Source organism: Fundulus heteroclitus, unplaced genomic scaffold (assembly GCF_011125445.2).
Source record: "Fundulus heteroclitus isolate FHET01 unplaced genomic scaffold, MU-UCD_Fhet_4.1 scaffold_41, whole genome shotgun sequence".
NCBI lineage: Eukaryota > Metazoa > Chordata > Actinopteri > Cyprinodontiformes > Fundulidae > Fundulus > Fundulus heteroclitus.
In genome coordinates, this window is record NW_023396824.1 from 1,119,103 (window position 1) to 1,136,431 (window position 17,329).

General features: G+C 46.2%; 1 protein-coding gene and 1 long non-coding RNA gene across 3 annotated transcripts in view; one reads left to right on the plus strand and one right to left on the minus strand.

Annotated features, from left to right (window-relative positions):
* The window catches only part of LOC118560258 (protein NLRC3-like), a 492,641-nt gene that overhangs the window by 170,161 nt on the left and 305,151 nt on the right, over positions 1–17,329 (minus strand). The gene's annotated exons all lie outside the window — the stretch shown is intronic.
* Positions 13,255–14,853, plus strand: LOC118560263. 2 transcript variants are annotated; one of them, XR_004929222.1, is made up of 5 exons: positions 13,255–13,444; positions 14,296–14,330; positions 14,476–14,550; positions 14,635–14,662; positions 14,761–14,853. It is a non-coding gene; the product is annotated as an uncharacterized LOC118560263 (long non-coding RNA). The 2 variants fall into 2 exon arrangements; XR_004929221.1 differs by lacking the exon at positions 13,255–13,444 and having other exon boundaries at positions 14,017–14,330.

Consider the following 17,329-nt stretch of genomic DNA (forward strand, 5'->3'; position numbering starts at 1 on the left):
GAACGCCCACAGTTTTTCTCCCAAGCAGAACACGAGCTTTTAATGGAAGGTTATGCCGAATTTGAGTCATTAATTAAAACGAAAGGGAACACCCAATGTCTGTTAAAGCCTCAATGTCTGCTAAAGCCAGCCAATGTCTGCTAAAGCCAAAAAATGTAGTATTTGACCTAAAAAGCACAAATTAAGAGGAGAAATTGAACTCCACAACTTGAAAAAGAGAAAAATTGCACTAGAGATCGAGTTGCTTTAAAAGGACCTTCAGGGTAAGTTCTAATACACCATTTGACAGTAGTAGTGATGTGTCAATGAGGCGTCATGAAGCATTTCGACACATTGCCAAACTGTATCGATACTGTGCCGATACTGTGTCACTGAATACTGACATCTGCTGAACCTTGAAAACCCCTAGAGGCAACCTAGTTGACAGAGTTAACTGACACTGATTTGATGACCAAGTATACACAATATTTACAATTTAAGTCATTGTATGTTGCATTGTATTATTTTATATTTCCATTTGAATTTAAAATATATTAGATTTTTTTAGATACAGTCAATAAATAATGTGAACCTGTATCATAACGTAATAACCTCTAAGTAAACATGTTGTGAATGAGGATGCTTGTGGACTGGCTTTTTATTTTATTTTTACAAATTTCTTGCTGCCATGTCCTTTCAATGCACCCCCTTCCCACCACACACACACACACACACTACCCTTTTGTGTTGAATGAGTGACGTGTGAGAAAACAGCTTTAATTCTCCATCACATAACTTTCATATGGCGCATGCATTGACTTTTTCAACAATTCTCTCTTGCGGTTTTCAACAGCAACGGCATTGTTTCTTATGGTTTAATATTGTCCATATGCCTTCTTTAAAGATTTCTAATTCTACTCGTAGGACATGCGTACTTCCAACCAGTAGTGTCAAAAGTACACACATTTGTTACTTAAGTAGAAGTATAAATACTGCAGTTTAAAAACACTCTGGTAAAAGTTGAAGTATCAACTTGACCTCTTTACTCAAGTAAAAGTGAAAAAGTATGTGCTCCAAAAACTACTTAAAGTATAAAAGTATAAAGTAACCTTTAAAAAAATGCCACTATATGAATTGAAAGCTTAATTTAAACACTGATTAGTTCTACATGTGGCCCAAGACACAACATAATCATTAACCCATTAGTCAAAGACAAAGTCACTCAAGGAGCATGTTCTCTCTCAAACTTTATTGGAATTCAATTTCAAACAGAGGTAGTATTCAAGCCTGCAGAACTGCCAGAACATAAATGTGTGAGTTCCATCAAATACCTAAGGTAAACTATACCCTTTGGTGCCAAAACATTCTATGTAGTTTGTGTGTGTGTGTGTGTGTAGAGAGAGGGAGAGAGAGAGAGAGAGAGAGAGAGAGAGAGAGAGAGAGAGAGAGAGAGAGAGAGAAAAAAATTCTGCACACAGTAGTATATGAGGTATTCATGTTCGTCCCACCCCCGTCACAGCTGACAAGTCAAGACCAAAACTAAAATGAGAATGAACTCTACATCACTATAAACAAATCCCTTAAGAGCACTTAGCAAGTTCTGAAAATGGTACAGAGTAAGAGAGTGCCACAATTTTGCATTCAAACTAAGAGTATGTTAGTCCCATCAAAAAAAAAAAAAAAATTCAAATCCTACTGCATATAACACGGTTTCCCCATAGTCATAACTGACAATCAAGACCCCAAGACAGCATACCCGATCAGACTACCAGAATGCTTTGTTGAGCCTCAAAAGAAGCTGATTCTCAAAGTTCTTGTGATCAATACGTGCCCTTTTTGGACGGAAGATCAGTCCCGCTACACCAAACAGTCTCTCACATGCAGCTGAGGCTGGGAGTGCAGTGTTGAGCCTCAGGGAAAGGTTGCAGACAGCTGGAAAAGTCTTAAGTGCATCCATTGTATCGCCTGGGGAGCCAATAATCTGCATTGGATGGTGCACATTACGTGAAATAAATATTTATAAATATTAAACTGAAGCCAAGAGTAACGAGTAACGTTTGTTTTAAAAAATGTAAGGAATAGAAAGTACAGATACTTGTGTGAAAATGTAATGAGTAGAAGTCAGAAGTAGGAAGAAAAATAAGTAATGGAGTAAAGTATAGATACCTAAAAAGTGTACTTAAGTATTTTTACTTTGTTACTTGACACCTCTGCTTCCAACCTTATTTCCTGTCATTGCCATGGTGAATCACGTTATTTATGTTCCAGTGATCGGTCTTTTTTTTCATGCTCATGCTCACGTTCAATGGTTGATCGGGCGCTGTGTTTAGTTACCTGACTAATATCATCTGTTCTGAAATCGGAAATGCTGAGTATGACAAAGGGAGGAAGAACTACTCAGAGTAGCAGCATTCTACTAAGGGTGAATCAGCCGTTTTGCCGTCTGAAACGACGCTCAGAACAAAGACGCACAGCGCAACCCGCCCAACCATAAAGGCGTCTGCCCAACCCATCCATCAGTGGTGCGCTCCGATCAGCACCAAGCGCCCACAGAGCGAGATTGCGGTACACCATCACACCAGAATTGCAAAATGGTTATAAATGAACCATTATTAACCATTATTTTGTTTATAGTTTAGCTTGGATTTTATTTACTGTGCAGCATAGCTTTGCTGTGCGCGCTGCTGTGCGCGAATGCACACGCGTGCAGCTTAGAGGGAACAGAAACAGTTTGGCGCGTCAGTCAGTTCGAAACAGTTCCTGTATCGGTCACGTGACTTTCCCGTGTCGCTACGCGCATCAACACGGGTTTTGCTCTGTGAGCTTGACACATGCCGCCGACGCATCAGTGTTGCCGGACCCATCACTATTAAACATTAAAAAATGGTGTTCCACAATTTTGTCCCATCCTTTGCCACTAGGTGGTCGTGGCACTGGCTGGACAGACTTCCCTATTTCCTCCGCTTATAAAGCACTAAAGGTCCATTCATACCCTACGTTTGGCCCTACACGTCCATACGTTCTATCCGCTGACTCCTTCATACCTCCGTCCGTTGAGGTGTGCAATAACCAATATTTCCTCAAGGTGGCAGTGCTGTGCGCCAATAATTTGTCATTGATCAAACATGGCGATGGTCCAAGACGTGATTTTGTTGTATTTGCTCCGTAAGTAAACTTTTTGTTTTTCCCTGTGCCCCAGACACGACACATCATATATGTGTGGGTAGTTGCGGATAAGCTCCGCAAGTCGTTCCTCGAATCCCGCCATTGTTTAAAGCCCAGAATTATAACCTTCTTTGTGATTTTGTTGACATTTTGTACCACAAACTCAATAGTGCTCCCACCTTTTCCGGTAAGTAATGCTCCGTATTGATCCGTTTCGTCCGTAATCGTAAGCTCCCAATTTTCGTGTCAAAATACGGACGAAATCGACGGTTAGAATGTATGAAACACTCCACACGTATCCGTATCCGTCTTTTACGTGAGGTATGAATGGGCCTTTGTCCTGTTTACATGAATTAAGTCTGCTCGCGAGCAGACTTAATTCATGTAAACAGGATTAGATTGCAGCTTCATAAGCGGAGGAGATAGGCAAGTCTGTCGTAGCCATGTCCATTTTTACGACAGCAACCTGTTACGGAGGGTGCATGAATAATTTAAGAGCTTTTCGAATTAAAGGTATACTATGCAACCGGGGTTGATTTTCCAGCGAGGCTCCCCCCAGAGGGCGAAAGTAAAAGTGCACTGTCGTAAAGATGCTCAGCTGCTCTCCTGGTTTCTCCATCAAGCCAGGCGCGGTTGTTTTGAGCATAGCAGACAGGCGAACGCAACGAAAAGTCGAAAAAAACGGCAGTACAAACAATGACTAACACAGTGAAAGTATGAACATGCACACAGAGATAGAGAAACCATTCCAATGTTACTTACAATCGCATCAGCAGAAACGCAAGGTCCGCTTCAGCCTTGCAGCCTTCTTTTTCTTTTAGCTCTCGCCATTCGGAAAAAGCTTGCCCGATGTTCACCCGTGTACGACTCCTCTCTCTGTCCAGAGCCTTTTTCCTCTTTCTTGCCTGCTCCGACATGGGCTTTCGCTGTTTTCTTGCTGGTTCCGCCATGATAACTGCACAAATATCGTCACTGCGCGAGCAAAGAGCATGCCTTTCACTGGGGGCGTGTAGCAGTTCTCGGGCGCGATGCACAGACTTCTGAGCCTGTGGGTGCAGGCCGAGGGCTCCTGCAATTGCAAGTACGGTATTTCTCCTACAGACCACCAGGGCGGCTGAGAAGACCTTTGTTCGACCTGAAATGACTCATTTAATCATCCAAAACGGTATGGGACACATTAACTGAAAAATGTTGCATAGTATGCCTTTAAATTGCGTATTGCGTATTGCGCAGTAGACAGGATCCTGTAGCGCAGCGCGACAGTGTAACTGTAGAGAGATTTTTCTTGGTGTCTGTTATGAACAGACAAACATCATTTAACAGTGGCTTTTTAAAGAGGAAAAAGTTGTGTTAGAGCCATAAATAGAAAATATTTAAGTTATTTGTATGATGGTTTGCTTTTTATTTTTATCATATTCAGTGAGAAGATTTGTTCAGGCCATTTTATTGTGAAATTTAGTTTTACTTTGAAAGGCTGGCTTCCTGTCGAGCCATATGTTGTATTAGAAAAAAACTATGGATGGATTATCTAGACACGGAGCAATACAGATTTTGACTGTGTAAAACTGTGTATGACTTGGAAAAGGAAAAACTTAATTTTTTATAGATAACGTTTTTAGTTAAAATTCCTGGTTTGCACGCGTCCTTTACTTTCAGTGCTAAGGAATGACACCGATATTTGATCTGTTGCCATAACAAGTGGCTTTTTTAAAATAAAGTATATAATTAAAGGCTACCATATTGTAGAATATTCTTGTATTTCACTTGTACTTGTTTCCCATGTTCTAGTGGATCCTGTGGAGGCTCTGATATAAAAGAACAAAGTAAATCTGAAATTATTAAATGCAAAAAATACATACTGTGGAAAGTGATAGTCAACTAAAATGACCGCACTACACATTTAATTTGTCTGCTGCTTTTTGCCAGCCCTCTCTCCTGGCTGTTAGGCAGACTTTGAGGTGTTCCCCTGTCGTTTTAATTAAGACTCAAATTTGGCATAACCTTCCATTAAAGCTTGTGTTCTGCTTGAGAGAAAACTGTGGGCGTTCTGTGGCCATGCTGAACAGCCCAGTAGCAGTATTGCTGATCATTGTTCTCATCCATAGCATTCGTTTCGAGTGTCTCACTATGGGATACGCCCCTGCCGCGTATTCCTCAGAAGCATATATCTCATTACGCCAATCCTGATTGGCTGGTGATCGTGACTTTCTGCGTCACCCCTCCTATAAGTAGCCTTGCGCTACGACGCTACTGTCATTCAAAACCTCTTCTCGCTTCTTCGAGGCACATCTCACGAGCAGGTCTAGCATAACAGTCCACGGTCGGGGGTACTTAAGCTAACCCCCTTGACAACGGGCGCTTAAGCTGCTACTAAAGTCCCTTAAATGAAAGTTGCGCCAACTCAGCGAGTGGCGCCATTTTGGGTCTAAACTTGCCACAGGCAGGCGCTTTAACACTGTTATGTTATGCGCGTTTCTCACCTTCGAATACCCTTCAGGCAGGTGTTCTGAATAAAACACAACTGAGTGTTGATGATCACCTACTAGGCATCCAGAAAAGCTGATATTACATTTTAATAAGACTTGAGAGAGACATTTTTAGGTGAACTGTATACTTCTCTTTTCCTGTCTTGAAGTCCAGAATTGGTCTCATAGGACAAAAATCAGACACACATTATGCTACAGCACAATGAAATAAAGCAAGAAGTCCAGAAGAAAATTTCACACAAAAAATCGGACGGTCGGTGAAAATCAAACATGTTTGAAATTCAGTCGGCCGTCGTGAGAGTTTTCGTGAGCGCATGCTGCTGTTCAAGCAGAGCTACGAGGGAGCGCCCTCCCCTCCTCTCCGTCCCTGCCAGCGGAGGGAGGGGAGCAGGCATCCCCAAAGCGACCTTCGCCCGGCCCGGGACCCACGGGGCCCGGACGTCGGCTCGCGGGGCGGGGGGAGGGCAAGCGCTCCGGTCCGCGTGACGCGCTGGCCGCCTGTTTCGGCACGCCTCCGCTCGCGGGCGGGCTGGGTGACCTGCCGTGCCGCGCGGCCGCCGGTGCTGTGCGTGAGCAGGGCTCGACCCCCTGCTCTGGGTCCCTGTCACCCACCGTCGCTCGCCTGCCTCTGCCACCACAGCGAGCGGTCCCAGAGGGGACACGCAGTCCGGTCGCGTCCGAGCGTCGCGCCGCACAGATCGTGAGCGGTGAACTTTTTAAACCCCGCGGTTCCATCGTACAGTTTGAGATGTATATTAGTACCACCACTGAAAAACTTGTACAGGGTATGCCCGGCTTAGCGGTTGGGGACTGGCGGGGAGAGACAAGCTTTGCGCGTTTTTTTTGTTTTTTTTATATTGGCGAGGCGGCCGCCCAAACTTAGCGCTGCGGGAAACCCTGACTTCAGAAAAAAAAAAAAGGCCCACATACCTCATACCTCACACAAGCGAGAGTTTGTTGTAGGTCTCCAAGTTTTGTTCGTCTCTTGGTCCAAGCGACTGACTCGTTGATCCACAATAAACGCCGCTCTTCATCGCTTGGAAAACGGAACATCCGCGTCCCTTTATCAGTGCTGTTGCTGCAGCCGTGGGCACAACACCCTGGCATGGTGGCTTATTTTCGAAATAAAGAAATACTCGAAATAATCAGAAAAAATAAAATAAAATAAAAGAAATCGGTCGCTCGCAGTGTTGTAAACGCGCTGAGCTTAGCTGAGCCTAGACCCAAAATGGCCGCATGAGATCACGTGACCCGAAAAAAATGGAACGCCCATGACGCAACTTTCATTTAAGGGACTTTAGCTGCTACCGCTCCAGGCTTCACTATAGTCTGGAGCACGGTTCGCCAATATTAGCACGCCAGCTAATATCCGTTCTGTTCTGTCACACCAGTCAGCTCAGATTTTCACTTCGGCTAGCACACCAGCTACCGAAATGAATCCTGCTTCTCCTCACACCAGTGGAGGCGGCAGCGCGCAGGCTCGCATTTTTGGCTGCGGAAACAAAATTTCGAGCAATGACCCACACCAGGTGTGCTCGCAATGTCTTGGGCTGGAACATGCCCGCCTGGCGGTGGAAGCCCCAGGCTCATGTGCAGACTGTTCCCGCTTCTCGATGAAGAGCCTCCGGAGACGGCTAGCGCGCCAAGCTAGCCTCTCCGGCAAAGACCCGTGTCTGTCTTCGTGTGGGCCGCCGCCCAACGACGACAACAGGCTCGAAGAAGATGTCACCCACGGACCAGATGCCGCGGCCAGCTGGGGTTCCCAGGCAGATTTGGCCATGGTGCTCTCGCCCGCGGAAGACGTCTTGGTGCTGGACTACGAGGATGAAGATGACGCCATCTCGGAGCTCCTCATTTCAGAGGAAGGCGACGATGACGACGGATTCTTCATCCTGAGCCCGCAGGCTGCAAAGCCGTGCTTGCCGTCGGTTATCCGGGAGGGCGGGGAAAGTGCGGCAGCCTCTCCCGCCATGAACTTGGACATGCAGTCAGTGTGCAAACGCGCTGCATCCAGACTCAACATCCCATGATCTGACCTCCAGATCCCGCTACGAAGGGAAGAGATTGCCTCAGGCCACCAGGGCGACCAGACAACTGCTCCCCATTTTCCTGGAGCTTCTGGACGAAGTAGCGGTCTCCTGGAAAGACCGCCCGTTCAGCGGGGAAAACGCAGATTCAAGGAGCCTCTTCCCTGGACTTTGAGGGCATGGAAAAGCTGGGCATCCAGCGTATGCCCCCAATGGAGCCGCTGGTAGCAGCACACCTGCATCCACGGCTGCCGACGTCCTCTAAGAGCCCCACGTTGCCGTCCAAGGCAGACCGCTTCCAGTCCGCCCTGACGGACAGGGGATATAAGGCGGCGGCGGTCGCGGTGAGAGCGCTGAACGTGTCCTCCATAATTTCCGCATACCAAGCGGAACTGTGTGAGGACATGGCCGCCAAACTGGACCCTGACGTGTGGGATGAGATTACGTGATTACGGACCTCTGCCTCCGCGTACAGCACTGCGCTGTCCAAGCCACGGGAAATTCATGGGGATGATGGTGTTGCAGGAGAGAGCCAGGTGGCTCAACCTGACCAACCTGTCGGACCGAGAGAAGGAGGAGATCTTGGACATGCCAATTGTGCCGGAAGGCATCTTCGGGTCCGCGCTGGCTTCCATGTAGCAGCGGTCCGTGGCCCGAAAGAAGGAGGACGAAGCGCTCCGTTTCTGCCTGCCAAGGAAGACGGAACCTTCCCCTCACGTGACAGCAGGGCAGTCCTACGCCCAGGCGACCCCCGGCCCCCTCCCTTCAAGATCCCCAGACGGCCGAAACCCCACCCTGCTCCACCGGTCCCTTCCGTCCAAGGAGGCAGACAGGGCTGGTCAGGGAAACCATCAAAGCCTCCTGTAACTCCCCCTGCGGGCCAGCCGGCGCAAGCCTCCAGCCACCAGGTCAGGAGGAAGAAGAGGACGGTCTGACGACGCGGCCCTCTCAAGGGTGCTAGAACTGGACGTTCCCCGTTCACCGGTTCTACACGACCCGCCAACGAATGTGTGTCCCTCGAGACCTCGGCTGCGAGCGGTTTCCCCAGCCAGAGGACGAGGAAGTGCGAGAGATGCGGCGGCTGTTCCTGTCCCTGCGAGTTGCGCAAGCACGCACACATGTGCGCAGATTAAAAAAATAAAAATAATGCAAATAAACGGTTTGATCACACCACTGCTCCTGCGGGATACACCTCATCCCCGCAGTCAGCAGGGTGGGACCGGTTCCGTGATGCAGTCGTCTCCCTGCGCAGGCGCAGTACCGTCCACTCGCGACGTCTCTGCCCTGCCGCTAGGGGGCCCCGTAAGTCCGCCTTTGAGGCCGGAGGAGACCCAGTAATGACGTCACTCTCCGCCCAAAGAGACAGATGGGCTTCTGTCACGACGTCAGCCTGGGTTCAGCAGACCGTGACACGGGGATACCAGTTTGCCAGGATTCCCCCTCGCCTTTCGGGCATAGTTCCCACTCAGGCATGGGGAGAATCTGCTTGCGCGCTGCAGGAGGAAATCTCTGCACTGCTGAGGAAGGAGCTATCAGTCCTGTCCCCTCGGAGCAGAAACACAGCGGCTTCTACTCCAAGTATTTTCTGATCCCGAAACGAGGGGGAGGAAAGGAATTCGCCCTATCCCGGACTTGAGAGCTCTGAACGGTTATCTCTGGAAATACAAATTCAGGATGCTCACACACGCATCCCTGGTGCGTCTGGTGCGTTGAGGCGACTGGTTCACCTCGATTGACCTGAAGGACGCGTATTTCCATATTTCTGTGTACCCACCACACAGGAAATATCTGAGATTCGCTTTTCGGGGCGTCTGTTACGAATACACAGTGCTCCCGTTCGGGCTCTCCCTGAGCCCGGGAGTGTTTGTGCGCTGTACCGAAGCGGCGATTGCTTCGCTGAGGAAGCAGGGTATCCGCTTGGCCACATATCTGGACGACTGGCTCCTTCTGGCTCGGTCACAGAGGGAGGCGGTGACGGTGACGCACACAGATACTAGTTCGACACCTGCTCGATCTGGGTTTTGTGCTGAACCACGAAAAGAGTGTTTTAGCCCCGACACAGAATATCATCTTTCTGGGTCTGGAGCTGAATTCGGTCTCGCTCACCGCTCGTCTGTCCTCAGACAGAGTGCTCAGGCTGAGGTCCTGCCTCGCCTCATTCTGTCTGCTCAGGGCAGTCCCTTTCAGATTGTGCTTGCGGCTGCTAGGTTTGATGGCTTCCGTCATTCTGGTTGTCCCCCTCGGCTGTCTGCATATGAGAGGATTTCAGCGCTGGGTAGCCGCACTCAGGCTTCATCCCGCGCGTCACGGGGTGCGACGGGTGGTTGTCACCTCAGAGTGCATCAGGGCGCTGCGCCCCTGGCGCGGTCCAACTTTTTTAGAGCAGGGTGTGCCGCTGGGTCCGATTGTGTCACGAAAGGTGATCACGACGGACGCGAGCATGTCAGGATGGGGGGAATTCACGAGGGTCGGTGTGTAAGAGGCCTATGGAGCCAGAACCTCCGACAGTTCCACATATATTATCTGGAGCTCTTGGCGGTGTTTCTCTCGCTGAAGCGCTTCCTCCCACTCATCAGCGGTTGTCACATCCTTGTGAGAATCGACAACACGACAACAGTGGCTTACATCAACCGTCAGGGGGGATTTCGTTCCCTTCGGTTGCATGCACTAGCTCACAAGCTGATTTTATGAAGCAGCAAGCATCTCCTTTCACTCAGAGCTACCCATGTACGGGGGTTCTGAACTGCGGGGCGGATATGCTGTCCAGAGGCGCCCCATTATACGGGGATTGGACTCTGCACCCAGCAATAGTGGAACAGGTGTGGTTCCATTTTGGCAGGGCAACAGTGGACCTGTTCACCTCCAACAAGAACACTCAGTGTCCGCTATTCTTCTCGATGCGCGATCAGGACGCACCGCTCAGCGTGGACGCGCTGGCGCACAAGAGGCCTCACGTTCTGTTGTATGCATTTCCTCCGCTGGCTTTGATTTCCCCCACTCTCGCCAGAGTGAGGGAGCATCGCCACTCGCTGATCCTGATAGCTCCACATTGGCCAGCGATGCACTGGTTAGCGGAGGTATATCAGCTCCTGAGAAAACAGCCTTGGCAACTCCCGCTACGGGTCGACATGCTGTCTCAGGTGAAGGGGACGGTGTTTCACCCTCACCCAGAACACCTAAAACTATGGGCCTGGTCCGTAAGTTGTATAATTTAAACACAGCAGGGTTGCCTCAGAATGTTATACATACCATTCAGAGCGCTAGAGCTCCCTCCACCAGGTCCCTATATGACTGCAAATGGAGCAATTTTGAAAGATGGTGCTCTGACAGGGATTTTATCCCTTTTCAGTGTCCCGTTGGGGAAATTTTGTCATTCTTGCAAGAGCTGATTGACAAAAGAAGGTATTTCTCCACAATTAAGGTTTACCTGGCAGCTATTTTCGCATGCCACGTGGGCTTTGAGGGCAAAACGGCCAGCCAAACCCCTTGTTGGGCCGTTTTATTAAGGGAGCGCGTAGGCTTCTGCCGGTGACCAGATCCCTGGCACCTCCATGGGACCTGACAAGGGTACTGGATGGCCTCGTGAATCCTCCATTTGAGCCTTTGGAGGAGGCTGATCTCAAGCATCTGTCCCTCAAGACAGTTCTGCTGTTAGCACTGGTATCTACTAAACGTGTAGGTGACCTCCATGCTCTGTCGGTGGACCCCTCCTGCACCATCTTCGGTCCAGGAGATGCTAAGGTCTCACTGCAGCCCAACCCAGCCTTTGTACCTTAAGTGGTGGGCTTGTTTTCTCCCATTATTCTTACAGCCTTCTCTCCTCCTCCTTTTTCCTCTTCAGAGGAACAGCGGCTGAACAAGCTTTGTCCCGTCCGGCCCTGCGGGCCTACGTGGACAGGACTAGCGGTTTCTGAAGGAGTGAAACGCTAGATCTCTACGGAACAAGACCGAGGAACTCACAGCACTAACCCGTTTCCAAAATAAGTGGTCTCTCTGGACGGCTTTAAACTTATCCGCGCAGACAGAACTTTTGCGGGGAGCGGAAAAAAGAGAGGAGGAGGGCTGGCGGTGTTTGTGAATGAGAGGTGGTGTAGCGCGGCGCATGTTCACGTGAAGCAGCAGATATGCTGCTCGGATGTTGAACTTCTCGCAGTGAGTTTGAGACCTTATTACTTGCCGAGAGAGTTCGGCCACGTGATCATGCTCTGTGTTTACATCCCTCCCTCCGCGGACGCCGCCGCCGCGTGTGAGCAGATCCACGCAGCTGTAAACAATCTGCAAACACAGCACCCCCGCTCTCTACTGCTGATCACAGGGGACTTCAATCATGCCTCCCTCCGCTCCACCCTCCCCACGCTCACCCAGTACGTCACTTGTAAAACAAGGGACAATAAAACGCTGGATCTTTTTTATGCCAATGTTAAAGACGCCTACACCTCCGACCCCCTCCCCCCTCTGGGACGCTCAGACCACAACCTCGTCTATCTGCTCCCCCATTACATTCCACTGGTGAGGAGACAAAAGGCACAGAAGAAGTCAGTGAAAGTTTGGTCAGACGAAGCCAGTGAGAAGCTGAGGGATTGTTTCAGAACCACAGACTGGAGCATGTTCCAAAGCTCTCATGGAGATGACATCAACAGCCTGACTGAATGCATCACTGGCTACACGAACTTCTGTGTGGAGAGCATCGTGCCATCACGACGGCTACGATGCTTACCAAACAACCCCCGCTGGGTGTACGGGTGTACTGTACGGATCGGGTAGTGACACGCAATACGCAATTAATTCGAAAAGCCCTGAAATTATTCTTACACCTTCTGCAACAGGTTGCTGTCGTAAAAACGGACAAGACATGGCTACAACAGACTTTCCTATCTCCTCCGGTTATAAAGCTGCGATCTAATCTCAAGCAGGCTTAAGCTTGCACACAGTTGCTATGACAACAAGTGCAGGATGTCTTTCGAAGAAGAAGATAGCGACGTACAAAGAATGGGCCCCTGATGACATAACAGGATAAACTAAACAGTAAACAAGAATCTAGACAAGACAAAACTCAAAGCAGCCAGAGAACCTAAGGCAGGAGAGTGAAATAACTTAATCTAATAACATAAACCAGAATATTACACAGACTTTTTGGGGGAGTATTAAAGAGAAAGTTACTAATATGAGAAAAAAAGTGCTAGGACAATAAAGTAAAAATAAAGACAAAAGTGGTAATGTTATGAGAAAAACGTCATATTATGAAAATTAAGAGGGAACATTTCCAGAATAGTCACAGTTTGCAGAACTATTTCAGTCCTGGAGTAATAGGGCCAGGTTAGATTATTTTAATTATTTTTATTCTTTCCGAGAATAAATGGGATACGAAAATAAACTTGTGTAATATTACAAAAATAAAAATATTACGAATACAAAGTATATTCTGAGATTAAAGTCCCTCTGATACTGTTTAAGTGACTGAGTAACTGCAGATTTGCCACATTTAACATGGCGGACGCTCTGACGCATCGCAGCATAGGCAGAACCCGCCCAACGATGCGTCTACGTATATAATGTCTATGGTGAATCCTTTGTTCAGTCTTTGTTTGCTGCGGGAGTTCATGGAGTGACCAGCAAAGAGCTCCTTGCTTATACGTTGTAATAATTTCTACGCAGTATTCAGATTAAAGTGTTGAAAAGTTGAGTTTGAATCATCCTCAGATGGTGTTTAGTTAAAGTCTGCGTCCTTAAGGAGGAGAAAAGAACCAGTTAGTGTGTTAGGGCACACTCTGGACCTTATCATGAAAGGTAGGACATCTCAAAATTTGAAAACTGTATTGATATTAACTATTTTATTCAAATTAAAAGAAAAAGGACCAAAAAGAAAACAGCTGCTTCATTCCCAAGCTACTTTTCTTAAAAAAAAATATTGCATGCTCTCCCTCTCTAAGAGTATAGAGCAATACCAAACATAATTAGAGTGTTCCAAGTCTTGCGCCATCATGACACACAACTTTCTGTTTCTGTGTCACCACATGATTGCAGTGCAAGACAGCATTTGAGTCAATCTGTTCACAGTACATATTAGTGAACACTCAGAATTTCCTGACAGGACAGAGGTAATTGTTTCTGGTCTTAGTAAGGAAGGTTTGGATCAGAGAAAAGAGATGAAAAATTTCTTATACAAACCTTTTTCATTCAAAGAAAAACACTCAATATCTGTCCAGTTAAACTGGACTCCACAACATCCAGACATCCAGTCTTCAGTTTTGTTTGGCTGGCAATGTTTCAGGCTTCATGAACAATGCATGCCTCTCTTGTTAGTCAACCAACCCAGGACTGTTTACTTTGGGAGGTTTGGCTAAACGAGGCAAGAAGAAATGAGCATGGAAGTGTTTCATAGCAGTAATTTTTTTAAACTAAACTAATTTGAACAAATTTTTCTTGGGAATTTGAGAGACCTATTTTGAGAGGGGCGTAGGTTAAAGGCTGTTTTCTTTTGGCTGAACAGTGGAGGTCTGTGCCAATGCCTGTCTGTTGCTCTGATGTTTTTACCACAGAGTATGATCTGGGCAAAAGGGGAGGAGATTTATGGGTACTGGGAAGGAGGTTTGGTAGTTTGTCTGCTGTATAAAGCTGTTGCTGCATTTGTTTTGCAGTTTGAGCTTGGGTACAAGGTTCAAGCCACAGGCAGGTAAGTAATAAACCATTATCAGCTGTGCCTTGTGATTTCAACCGTTTGCATGCTGACAATTTTCTGAGAAAATGCTGTCAAGTCTTTTTATTTCTTTAAAACCATAAAATGCTGAAATGTTACGTTATATATTCTGTCACTTCAGGTCAAAATGAAGAGTGTGCTCGGCTATTGTGCTCTCATATTCACACTTCTTTTGAGCTGCTCAGTCCAGGCTGCGGTAAATATGACTCAGCTTTGTCTGTTGGCAAGTAATGTTCTTATCTCATGTCACATTATTAAAAATTGTGATTATATCTTCTAGAAAAAGCAGAAAACTGTTTCTTCTCAAGGTAAAGAAATATGCCTATGATTACCATGCTAACTATAAAATACAAAGACACAAAATCTAGTTTTATGGTCATCTTATGTCTAATCGTGTAAACTTCAGGTACAGACTGCACACAAATTAAGACTCAGTCTCCAGATGCCCTCAGTGGAGTTTATGTAATCCAGCCTGCAGGAGCCAACAATCACTTCAAGGTGACTGATTTAAACAATTTCTACTTAGAATTGTTTTTCTACTTCAATGATACTGCAATGATAACTGGATACTTGTATTTTATTTAATTTCCTCTTAGAATTAATAAGGTATTTTCAAAATTAATTGAACTGAATTGTAATAATATAAACATTTACAGTAATAGTAATAATTCAATTTTATTTATATAGCGCCAATTCATGAAACATGTCATCTCGAGGCACTTTACAAAGTGAGAATCAATCATATTATACAGATTGGTCAAAAATTTCCTATATAAGGGAACCAGTTGATTGCTTCAAAGTCCCGACAAGCAGCATTCACTCCTGAAGAAGCGTAGAGCTACAGGGAGAGTCGTCTGCATTGTCCATGGCTTTGCAGCAATCCCTTATACTGAGCAAGCATGAAGCGACAGTGGAAAGAAAAAACACCATTAGCGGGAAGGAAAACCTCCAGCAGAACCGGGCTCAGTATATCATCTGCCTCGACGGCTGTGGGTTACAGAAGACAGAGCAGAGACACAACAAGATAGACAAAAAAGCACAGAAGCAAACATTGATCCAGTAATCTGTTCTACATTAGATGATAATAGCGGGTGATCTGTCTTCCTTGGATGATGTCAAAGTTAACAGAACGTCAGACCAGGTGTGCCTACTACGAAGAAAAAAGAGAGAGCAAAAAGTTAAAAGCTGAAATGACGATAGTCATTTCAATGTAATGCAATACAAAACTGGAGAACAGTACACTGGAGAACAGTAGAAATCAGTAGAGTGAGAAAAATAGGCCCTGATGTCCTCCAGTAGCCTAAGCCTATAGCATCACAACTATAGAGGTAGCTCAGGGTAACATGAGCCACTCTAACTATAAGCTTTGTCAAAAAGGAAATTAAGATTAGTCTTAAAAGTAGACAGGGTCTCTGCCTCACGGACCAAAACTGGGAGTTGGTTCCACAGGAGAGGAGCCTGATAGCTAAAGGGTCTGCCTCCCATTCTACTTTTAGAGACTCTAGGAACCACCAGCAGACCTGCAGTCTCAGAGCGAAGTGCTCTGTTAGGAATATTCGGGGTATTCAGAGCTCTGATATATGATGGAGCTTTATTATTAAGGGCTTTTTACGTTAGAAGAAGAATTTTAAATTCTATTCCTGATTTAACAGGACGCCATTGAAGGGAAGCTAAAATTGCAGAAATATGATCCCTCTTGTTGATTTTCATCAGAACTCTTGCCGCAGCATTTTGGATCAGCTGAAGACTTCGAACAGCATTTTGTGGACTTCCTGATAGTAAAGAATTACAATAGTCCAGCCTTGAAGTAACAAATGCATGGACTAGTTTTTCAGCATCACCCCTGGAAAGAATGTTTCTAATTTTGGCGATATTCCTGAGGTGAAAAAAGGAAACTCTGGAAACCTGTTTAATATGGTATTTAAATGACATGTCTTGGTCGAAAACAACACCAAGATTTTTAACTTATTACCAGAGGCCAATTTAATGCCATCCAGATTATTATGATGATTAAGAAGTTTATTTTTGAGGACTCTGGGCCCAACGATTACAACTTCTGTCTTGTCAGAATTTAAATGCAAGAAATTTAAAGTCATCCAGCTTTTGATGTCATCAAGACATGAGTGCAGTCGAAGTAATAATGATTAGATTAATCAGGATTTATGGATAAGTATGCTGAGTGTCATCAGCATAACAGTAGAAATGAATCCCATGCTGTCTGATAATTTTTCCAATCGGAAGCAAAATATAGTAAAGAGAATTGGTCCAAGGACTGAACCCTGTGGTACTCACAGGTGACCCTAGAGTTTGAGGAAGATTTTTATTAACATGACCAAACTGGAATCTGTCTGACAGATACGATTTAAACCAGCCTAATGCTTTCCCCTTAATCCCTACAGTATGCTCAAGTCTTGTAGGAGAATATTGTGATCAACTGTGTCCAATGCAGCACTGAGATCTAACAGGACAAGTAGAGACAAAAGATTATCTGAGGCCATGAGAATGTCATTAGTGACCTCCACCAGAGCTGTTTTGTTGCTATGATGAGCTCTAAAGCCTTTAGGCCGTGGGCCAGAATCTGTACGATGACTTTTCGTAATGAACTGTCAGGGGGCAACTTTCTTCCACCAGGATAAATTGCTACACATAGCAGTGATCTCAAAACACCAATGTTCCCACTTTCACTTGCACAGTAATAAGTTAAAGCCCGATAAAAAATCTAAACTGTTGCGCTCCGGTCCAAGAGGTCACGTGTATTCGTTTTTTGCTGCTCAGCCAATCAGATCGCTTGTATTGTCAGCTGAGCGCGTTCAACCACGTCATCTTGGCGGTGCCCGTAAGGTGTTTGTAAACATTGTTTCAGACGAAAAAAAGTAAATAGTAGCATTTTGGTGCGCCAGTTGGAAAATATCTTTGGGCAAGGAGAAAGAAATAGCCCAGTCCATCCAATCCATCATTCATTTTATAACATGCTT